A 10,812-nucleotide genomic window follows, 5' to 3' on the forward strand; every position below is an offset into this window, starting at 1 on the left:
ATGATGAAATTAACCCTTTATAAAAGTATAAAATGTCATCTGGTAAAATTTTAAAAAATAATATTATAATAACACTGAGGGACACAATGTTTAATTTAATGTATTATATAGTACTTCTCGTTTTAGAACGCAATAATGTTTGGGATCGTGGTAATTGAGTCCCAACAATAATGAGTCATTTATCTATTGAATAGTAAATTTGTAATTGGTAAAATATTAATTTTAACATCCTCACCTTATGTTTATTGAGTGGTGGCATGACTAAAACTAAACCATAAAAATTTGGCTCTAACCAAAACTAATCCAAATATTTTTAACCCAACCCAAACTAACTCATTTGGGTTTGGTTTAGGTTTGGTTTGAATTTTATGATTAAAATATTTTTTTATTTTGGTAAATTTAATATATCAAAATTTTATTTTGATAAATTTAATTATATCAATAGTAATTATTAATTGTAGTTGATTCGTAAATTAATATAAAATATGAAGAAAAATATAGTAGATAAAAAAAATATAAATAATAATTTTACAATAATTTCATCCTTAAATAAAAAAATTAGAAAACTAAAATAAAGTTTAATCATGAAAATCATTATTTCTCAATAAATGAGAACATAAACTCTAACAATAAACGTCCACAAACTTAACATTAACAAGTAAACTGAAAGAAAGAAAGAAAGAAATAGTAGTATTAGCCCTATCAAACATTAACTCTAACAATGTCCATACAAATCAAAATACGATAAGGCATCCTAACTCAAGTATCAAAATAATCCATCATAATCATTCCTATCTGCAGTACTTTAATCAAGAGCTTTCATGATCAACTGAGTCTGCTCCTTCACCAACAAATAAATAACAAAAAAATTATAATGTTGAAGAGTTATAATGATGAATAAATTTGGAAAAGCACATGATTCATACCAAAATCATAAGAATAACATCAATTCAAAGACATCGCCTTCGTTGATGCACTTAATCCAAACCTTAAATTAAATAAAAATAAATTAATAAAAAGACTAGTGATAAATAAATATATAATTTTTTTTACTTGTTATGATAAACCATTACTTGACATCATGGTTCATAAAACTCAAGCTTTGCCATCTTTGGTTCATCTTGTTATGGGACAAAAGTGTTATGTAACCAATTTTGTGATCATATCAAACCCTCCACCATCGTCGGACTTAAAAGCTGCAAAATCAATCAATGACGCGTCCCTCAGTACTAAATGCAAATTCTGAAGCCACGGTAGATATTAGAATTGCAAATAAATCTTTTGTAATGTGTGAAAGAATTCGATATTTTATTAAGTTCATTTTCCACCATGCCAAAATCTCAAAGTCATCATTATCAACATGTTCACATAGCTCCAACAAGTACTTGTCTATTTCATTTTTCATCTCAACATAACCATCTTTTCCTATTCCTTGTTTAAACTTTGCAACACTTGAAAGTTTAGAAAAAAAATACTCACTTTTTTTTATCAAATTTTCTACCATCAAGAATTGTGATTTACTAACACCACTAGATGATCCACAACCACCAATCTTAGTGTCAATATCTTTTAGCAATCATAAAGACGTATTAAAAGATTTTTTACCTCTTCAAACTTCTTCCCAACCTCATCAATAACAAAAACATCGTCAAAGCAAAATGTCACATATTTTAACTTATAATGTGGATCAAGAATAACCGTAATGAGAAACAAATTATTCAAGCTGTCTATCGAACCCCAATATTTGTCATATTAATTTGAAGTCATGTACTCTGAACTACTAAATTTCAAAGTTATATCATAAAATGACTTTAGAAACAAAACAAGAACATTAGCATTTTACCAATCATCACTATTAGGTCCTCCATCCTTCTTGAAATACGAAACATAATGTCTATCATCATCCACCATTCTCTCCAACGTTAAGTAGGTGGAACCCAGTAGATACATTGTGAACCACAAGGCAATTACCATCAATTCTCCCATGCTCCACACAAATTTTAAATTTTTTTAGCCTTGCGGGGGAGGACTTTACATATTTCGAGAAATTTTACAGTGTATTAGAGGTAATACAATTAATTGATACATGCATGACATGTGTAATTGAATTTAATGTAATTACCGCTTGCATAATATCTTTCAAAATAAATGCACACAGGTCATACTATTATTTGCTTGACTTATGACCGACATGGCACCTGTAATGTATAATAGAATTTATCACATATTTGACATGTCTTTGAATGAACCGTTCTTGAATAAACCGTTCATTCAAAGAAAGCCACAGCCTAAAAGAAAGAAGAAAAGGGGAGAGCGAATTAGGTTCCTCGGTTTTACCTCATTTAAGTCCATAATTTTTTTAAATAAACCATTTACATCCTTGATATTACAAGTTTAATGTTCAAAGTTTAATTACCATTGAAGAACAAATGCATCTTTTTCACATACAAGTCACTTTCTTTTGACAAACACATCATATTAAATTGACAATAATCTTATAATGTTAAAAAAAAATAAAAATGTATATTTTCTCATTTCTATTATAGTTTTAATTAACCTAGAGATGTAAATACATAATAATAATAATTATAATAATAATAATAATAATAATAAAACACTAGAGATGTAAGTGGTAATTCTAACTAACCTTTCCCTTAGGAAAAATAAAAAATTTAGAGGGAACCTAACAAACAATTCTTGAAGTTTTATCTTATCCAAATGCATAAAGATTAAGTTGTTATTTTTTCCAAACTTCCTACGTTGAAAGGCCCCCCCCCCCCCCCCTCCCTCTTACCTTGTTATAAAATTTTAAAATTGAAGGGTTTTCTAAACTGTAAACAGCAGACACCAAGACATAGAAAGTTTTTTTCTGTTGCTCATATCCTCACAAGTAATCTATTTTTGGATTAATAATACTACAGCTCTCAAGTCATCATACATACTCAGACATATATGTGTGTGGGTGTGTGTAAGTAATTGTTAACAATTCTACTATGTACTGATGAATGCGTGGTATTAGTCATAATAAGTCTACATATATACTAAAATATTCACAAGAAGCTGAAGTGATTCATTAATATTATTGTGTAATAAACGAAGGAAGGAAGCAATACAAATAAACTTGTTTAAATGCATGAGCAAATAATATATTATAAGATAAAAACGAGAAAAGAAATTTATGAACTAATAATATATATGAAATATTTGTATTGATGTGAAGTGAAATCGTTGGTAGTGCTTGTTATCCAATCATTCTTTTGGCTCCGACATCCATTATCCTTTATCTCTTTCTTGGAATGGAAATCATTATATACAAATGGGAATATAATACAATATTAACAAAGTCAGCCGATGATATTATATTATTGGGTGCAGATCTGCGGGCGCCTCCCCGTGTAGCCAATTGCATGCGTTTTGGTTATACTGCAAAGTTGTGGATTATTTACATGTGATGTGATGAAAGTGAAAGCACATGCAGTCACATGCCTCCCACTCGGTTACCAAAACGCAGACCCGTCTCATCAATACGTGACAGTGAGTGAATGTCATGGCCTTCCATATTGTAACCTTATTTTAAATTAAATTTCATTACCAGTTAAATACTGCTTTTATTCATCATGGTTTCTTAGAGTACGAGTCAATAATCCATAGTTCTTTGCATTTTTAGATGTTATTCACATTATAAACTGATCAAAGTCTAACTCTAGTGATAAGAAATTATTTTCCTTAGAAATTTACACCAACACACTGTTACTTCAGTATCAAAGAAACCCTTCCACCAACAACAAACTAATTATAGGACCGCAAAGAATTATTCAAATACCCATATTGATGATGATCAATGGTCCAAATTAACTTTTGTGACGGAACCATTACAACAACTTACAAGGGAACAAAGAAAGCAAAATTATATATGGTTGGCATGGAGCCAACAAGTATATGGTCATGAGCTTTCAATTTACACGCATCAAATATCTAACCCTAGAATGCCACGTGGTGCCCCAGTATAGATCCACGTTTCTAGGGTTGCCGAAAGTGGTAGAAGATATAGATAGGCCATATGGATCAATTCAGAACGCGCCACAGCCAGACCCAAAGTCACTTATCCTCTTTCTTTTCTTTCCATGCTTATGGGGCTACCAAAAATAAAGTTCCAAGTAGAAGATGCTTATCATCATCATAATTCGTGATGCAACTTGCTGGGTTGATTTTGATATGCATTGGCTTTTTTGAAAACCAATTGTCTTGTTTCAATTTCAGGGATGGATATGTAAGAACTGGCTTCATCTCCCACTCTCTCCCTCCCCAAAAAGGAAAGTTTACATACTTTAATATTAAACAATTATCCCACTTCCATAATTGGAAAACTTCCCACTTAGGCATCGTTGATTTGATCATGTGATAAGAGATAGCGATTAGGCCTTTCATCATTTCGACATACGCTTGAGATCAGCTTAACGAGGTTATTATTAGCATGCATGATGGAAGATGTAATTAAGCAATTTATTTATAACCAATTAAGACTTGAAATAACTTTACGCAAGTATCAAATCTGGTTAATTGCAATTATACGATCACTGAATTAGGAATTAATGTTAGAAAAGGCATGACGTCCCCGCAAAGCACGCAAGTATTTGAAGTGATTGGTTGGAATAATGTCAATGATATTCTTTTCAAGGCAAATATTATTAGGTAATATAAAAGCATATATACTTTAAGCATTAAGCTGCTTTACCGCCGTATTAGATCTTTTGGTGGCCATGCGTAATGCTTTCATGAGGCTCTGTCCAGATTCCATTGGTTAATGCTTTGATTATCGTTTTAATATGATTAACTTTTCCTTTTTTAATTTCCTTTCGCTTTTTTCCAAAGGCAAGGGACCAGCCATTATAGATCATTGTTTAATCAGAATTGAGTAGCCGATGTTGATAATTGGTACAAATTGGTCGATGTGGTATATTTGCCAGTTTCTTGCAAGGGATACATTCCCCCATTTTGTCAATGGAATTAAACTGACGGCATCATGCAAATCTTAATTCTCCCCGATGATTGTTTATACAGTACAACTTCAATTCATATCCAGGCCCAGCTCAAGATATCTTAACGCTAAGAAAAACCCTAATTACAATTCATTATTGAGATGCCATATAAGCAAAAATAATGCGTATGGTACATATGATTGTTGTATATAATAAAACTGAAAGTCCACTTAATAGAAAGGTTAATTAAAAAAAAAAGAATGTATAGTACTTATATATTGATGTATACATTGTAATAAGTCATTCTCTCCCACATATGTCCACATGAAATAAAATATAAATTTAGTATTTTATGCCATCCTTAATCGTTTTTCACTAGTAAAAATCATTTTATTGGACCAGAAAACCATGAGAGTCATTTTTATATTGTAATAGCTAGAGTCTTTTTTTTTTTTTCCCTTTCTTTACCTTGATATTTAGCAATTTTTGATTTTGTAATACGTTAAAACTATAGCTTTTTTTTTTTTTAAAGTTATTTTTCCAATGTTAAAAAAGTATTTAATAATATTAACTTTGGCTCAAAAAATTATAATTAATTGTTATTTATGTAAGTTAAGTTTCTATTTTCCTGATCAATTTTTTAACCATACCCCCAATATACATTTATTACATGCTATAATAGGAGCCATCCCAATATTATGCTCTATTTATGGATCACTTGTTCAATTACAAAATTCATCTATGAGATCTTACAAAAGATAATGAGAGCTATGATTATCTTTAATTTGTTGAACAACAAAGCCATGGCTGACATTTTAATGATCGCCAACGTTTTGCTAAAATAAAGGGTTGATTTCTACCACTACTACTAATAATAATAAATAAAGGGTTACTTTTAATTTATCCCTAATAAATTGTTCAAAATAGCACCCAAACTATTGTAAATTTTAGTATACCCGAATTATAATTAAGAAAATCATTTCTTTTTCATCAACGTGGCCCCATTTATTCTTATATTGTGAACGACAATTAAGAGTAAGTTGAAGTTTACAATTAATTAGGGACATTTGGAAAATAGTTAATTTATTAGAAGAAACACTTAAATTAACCCATAATAAAAATAGTACCATCCTTATAGTAGTTTGACAACTGTAAATACGCTTTGTAGCCACAATCATCTAATTTCAAGTAATAATAAGGAATAAAGTTGGTATTTAGTAAGGTTGTGGGATGATGTTTCTTAACCCATTCAAACCTTTGAAGACAGTTAAACAAAACAGCTACACAACGACACTAATAATGAACATAAATGAAATATATGGACATGAATATGTTATACAATATGAGAATTTACTTAAGTATAAGTCAAGATAAATCATTCCTTAATCACATCCTTATATTATTCTTGAGATTGAGAATTTGAATAATCTTTTATGTATTTTGAATGTTGATTTTTTTCCCCTAATATTTGAGATATGATTCAAGAGATTACGGTAGATTTCTAATTGTGTGTGTTTATATATATACACACACATACATATATGCATGTATATATATATATATTGTTCAAAATCTCCTTTTACAGATAAACAAGCAGTTAACTTTCAAATTATTTTTGTCTCTAATAATTTTAGCCCTAATGTGATTGATAATGGATAAATGAATAAAATCTTCATATCATACCACAAAAATCTCAAGAACTTAGGATAAGGAGAGATGGACGATTCGAACTCCAAAATTTCACACCTCTGAGTCAAACGAAAACTTCCAAAAATCTTGAAGCCATCCAAAATGGTTGACCAAAATTTTAAATTCATCAGAGCATAGGAAATAGACAGTGAAGAGAAGAGATAAAGGAGAAATTAAAGCCCCAGGATTAGATTGGAGGGACGACAGACAATTTAGAATTACAAGACGCATTGGTAACAGTTATTGAATAAATGAGTACCTCTGGCAGCTCAGCTAGGATTTTAATTTTATTTGTTTTAGTGATCAAAATTCAAAAGTGGCAATGTCTTTATACTTTTTCTATATCCTTTCCCTTTAAACAGTATAACTGAGTTAAAATAATAATGCATAGTGGTGACCAATAAGAGATAAACCCAACATTTATTCCATACGTGATGCTTCTGTCCTTTTTCTCCCTTCTCTCTCTCTCTCTCTCTCTCTCTCTCGTTTCTATTTCTATATAAACCCCCAACAGCCCTTCCACTTCTTCTCACAGCAACAAATTAGCAAAGCAATATATGTTCCTATTCAATGGAACATGGTCTATCTATATGAAAGCAGTCTTAATTTTTGGTATTGCTAGCGAGCTAGCTTGCTACTAATTAATCAGTAAATAGGTGTTTAGTTATCTAATTTACTTAATTAATTGTAAAAAGGGTAAGAGGAGGTGACAGAAGAGAGTGAGCACACATGGTATTTTCTTGCATGCTTTGAGATCCTGCTTGAAGCGATGCGTGCTCACTCTCTATCTGTCACCCCAACCCCCCCGCCCCCCAAAAATCTCCCTCTCTATTTGTATTTTCATTTATATATTATGCATAATGATTTCATTTGCTAGTTGTATTTTGTATGTAGTAGCTTCATAATTGATTCTCCATGGTTTTGCCCTGATTAAATCGATCTGCTGTTTCATTTTAGGCACGGATTTGTCTGCAGACTTGCACCGGTATATGTCTGTGCCCTAATTCTGCATTTGGGTGCCGGCATATTCTTTTTCGGTGTACTTGTGGGGTTTCTTCAGTTTTTGTATGTTATTAATACATACAGCAGAGCATAATCATCACTATATAATATATGTGGGAACTAGACACCACATTAAGTTCACCCTGATCAGGTACCGTGCTTATTTTCAGCAATTTTACACTACCGTATTTTGAAACTGTTGTGTTCCAACTGTTGAGAAATTTAGGGTTTAGGCTCAATTTCAGGAATTAAGATTCAGTATTGATCTGATTTTGGGTATGACTTTTCATAAATTTGTGATTAGTAATTGTTGGATATACGAGATTAAATCTCATCCGTACATTGTTATAAATGTACACGTTTCACAAGATTTTTAAATGATTAGCACAACTTAAAAATCAATTAAAGATCATATTTCAATTTTCAGGCCTGATCAGGAGTCACTCGGTGAAGACAGCTGAATCTTGGCCTTATAATCGTGAAATTATGAAAGCTGCAACTACGTAAGCAACAATACATATATATCTTGAAAGTCACAATATTGTCATTTATAATAGCTCCACATATATTGCTTTCTTCCGTATCACAATAGAAGGTCCTGCATGCTTTTAATTGCATGCCCACAATAAGCGGTATCAAAATTCTTTGCTGATTCAATTGACGATATGCTGGCTGGACCCAATATGTATACATGTATGTAGTTTGTTTAATACCCTTTTCTTGCCAGAAAGAATTAATGTATTAGCCCTCTTGTACCTTTATTGGAAACACAATATAAGTTATTTGCTAAATTGGGTGGTTTGTAATTGTAGTCTTGATCGATCATATGGTGCCACAATGGTTTTGATTGCCACACGGTAATTTAGTTAATGTCAACATCATATGATCATCAAATGGTTATTATATATATAGATATATAGCATATTATCCCAGCTTGTTCCTTCAATTACATATATTTTTTATTAGTTATATTCCTCATCTTATGTGGTGGATCTGATGCTAAACTAAATGTATTGGACTTCTACTATCATGCAGATCAATTCTCTCTCTTTTTCAATTGACTACAAGGCCTTTTAGGATAATTCATGTTCTTATGGTGATTATATCTGTGAATTAGAAATTAACTTATATAAGTGAATCACTTGCTACAGATTTAGTTATTCGTTAATACATTTTCTGGATATATATTTGATTTAATTTGAATCTATAACCTATCCTTATTTGGTTCCATATTGAAATTTTACCAGAAAAGGTTTCCAGGCCTTACAACAAACTCAAAACCAGAAGCCACCATTTCTTGAAAACAATTTATACATACAATGGCTTCGATCCCTTTTGAGCAAAGAAGAAGAAGAAGAAATCTAAGATGAGCAGAGGACCCTTATCTCGGTTTTTGGTTTTTATCTGGAGAGAGGGTGGCGAAGGAATGTGCAAATTATACTTATATGAATGATGCTCATTCTGACTATATGTAAAAGTTCGACAAAGAGTTTATATTACGCCAAAGCTTATTAATTAACTATAGTAACTTGATAAATTTACTTTGTGTATGTGAAAACATGGGAGAAGTCATACACGTTCATTTGAAATTTGTACTTAGAATGATAAGAAGTATGCATAGAGTTAAGAAAATTTAACCAGCTGTGATATGTCAAGATTTTGAATCTTAATAAACTTGAGTTAAAACGTTGAGAATACAAGTAAAATCTCTGTTACAAAGATTCATGTATACTTTGACCACCACCAGTTTAATATTAGATATCTCAAAACTTATTTTGAAATATCTATTTCCAATAAATTGGTATTTTCATTAAGTGGTGGATCATTTTCATATCGTTATAAATATTTTTTTCAATTGTAGCGATAATGAAAATTTTTGTTTAGTGGTTTTTGTATAATTATAGTAAACTAGCAAAAGATGAACTTAGACTTCATTTGATACAAATTTTGGTAGTTGTAATGTGTTTAATAAATATTTGTAAATGTTGTTTGCAAGCTAGTAAAGTGATTTTGTAGCACTGTAGATCAAACCGAGCCTTAGATTTACTTAAGGGAAATTGATGAACATTAAATTTTTCCTTTCTTTTTTTTTAAGAGTAAGAGTATAGAGAAATTGAGTTTTTAGTTCCATATCTATCTAAGATTCGAACATGAATATTATTATGAAGAATTGAGTGTCTAGATTAGCTCAACACTAAATCTAAATCCAAAAAAAAAAAAAAAATTAAAAGCTGGTTGAATGAGCCCTAAGGCAACAATAAGCTTATTCTTTTGGGATAAACATTTTGAAAGGCAAAGCATCACTTAATATTGTTTTGACTTATTCAAAACTTTAGTAAAATTTTATTATTAATGAAATTTGTTAATAACTAAGAATAGTAATAGGGCATATATCGGTTAGATCTATTTTACTCTAGTTCTAGATTCATAATAAAAATTGAGATTTATATCTGGTCCGCATCTATCATGGAAATATGTTTTCTGCTTCATATTCAAATTAAAAAAAGAGATCTATATTTGCTCCAAATTCAAAAAATAAAATCCAAATATGCTTAAATCCTTCATGAATTCTAAAACTTAGTAATAAAAAATTAAAGAAAATTAAAGACTAAAATGTATTGATAACAATTGAATTAAATAATTTACTAAAAAATCTAATGAATATTGTAACTTATGTTTTTACACCATAACAAACAAATAAGAAAGACAATAAAATACCCATCAAAAGTAATTATAGAAGTAAGATCCATATAATATTCTAATGTTATTCACTGTGATATTCACGATACACCTATCATCATTCTTGCAACATTAAAAAACAACATATAAGTTAAATATGATTTACATTCGGTGCTTTGTTATTTTTATTATTACCATAGTTAACTAAATATATGTATAACAATAGTCATTTTATGGTAGATAACCACAATTGATTAGTGATAAAACAACATGATAAGGCTTTGAGAAAATAACAAAAAAAGAAACTAAAGTCTAGAGATTTACTTGGCAAGCAAAGGACTGATCTAAGCATGCAAATAGAGTGGAGAAGTAAGACTAGACTGAAGAGAAAGAAAGAGTCTAAAATGAAGAATGAAGACTAAAAAAAAAAAAAATTAGAGCCGGCTGCCATAATTTTACATTA

General features: G+C 30.2%; 1 long non-coding RNA gene and 1 other non-coding gene across 3 annotated transcripts; both read left to right on the forward strand.

Annotated features, from left to right (window-relative positions):
- Positions 1-7,072: 7,072 nt before the first annotated feature.
- LOC107176470 (uncharacterized) lies at positions 7,073-9,392 on the forward strand. Of its 2 annotated transcripts, XR_008051838.1 has the most exons (4): positions 7,139-7,280; positions 7,626-7,821; positions 8,098-8,173; positions 8,918-9,392. It is a non-coding gene; the product is annotated as an uncharacterized LOC107176470 (long non-coding RNA). The 2 variants fall into 2 exon arrangements; XR_008051839.1 differs by lacking the exon at positions 8,918-9,392 and having other exon boundaries at positions 7,073-7,821; positions 8,098-8,461.
- Positions 7,346-7,494, forward strand: MIR156C (microRNA MIR156c). The gene has a single exon (NR_161482.1). It is a non-coding gene; the product is annotated as a microRNA MIR156c (primary transcript).
- Positions 9,393-10,812: the final 1,420 nt, after the last annotated feature.

This window comes from Citrus sinensis, chromosome 9 (assembly GCF_022201045.2).
Source record: "Citrus sinensis cultivar Valencia sweet orange chromosome 9, DVS_A1.0, whole genome shotgun sequence".
Classification (NCBI taxonomy): Eukaryota; Viridiplantae; Streptophyta; class Magnoliopsida; order Sapindales; family Rutaceae; genus Citrus; species Citrus sinensis.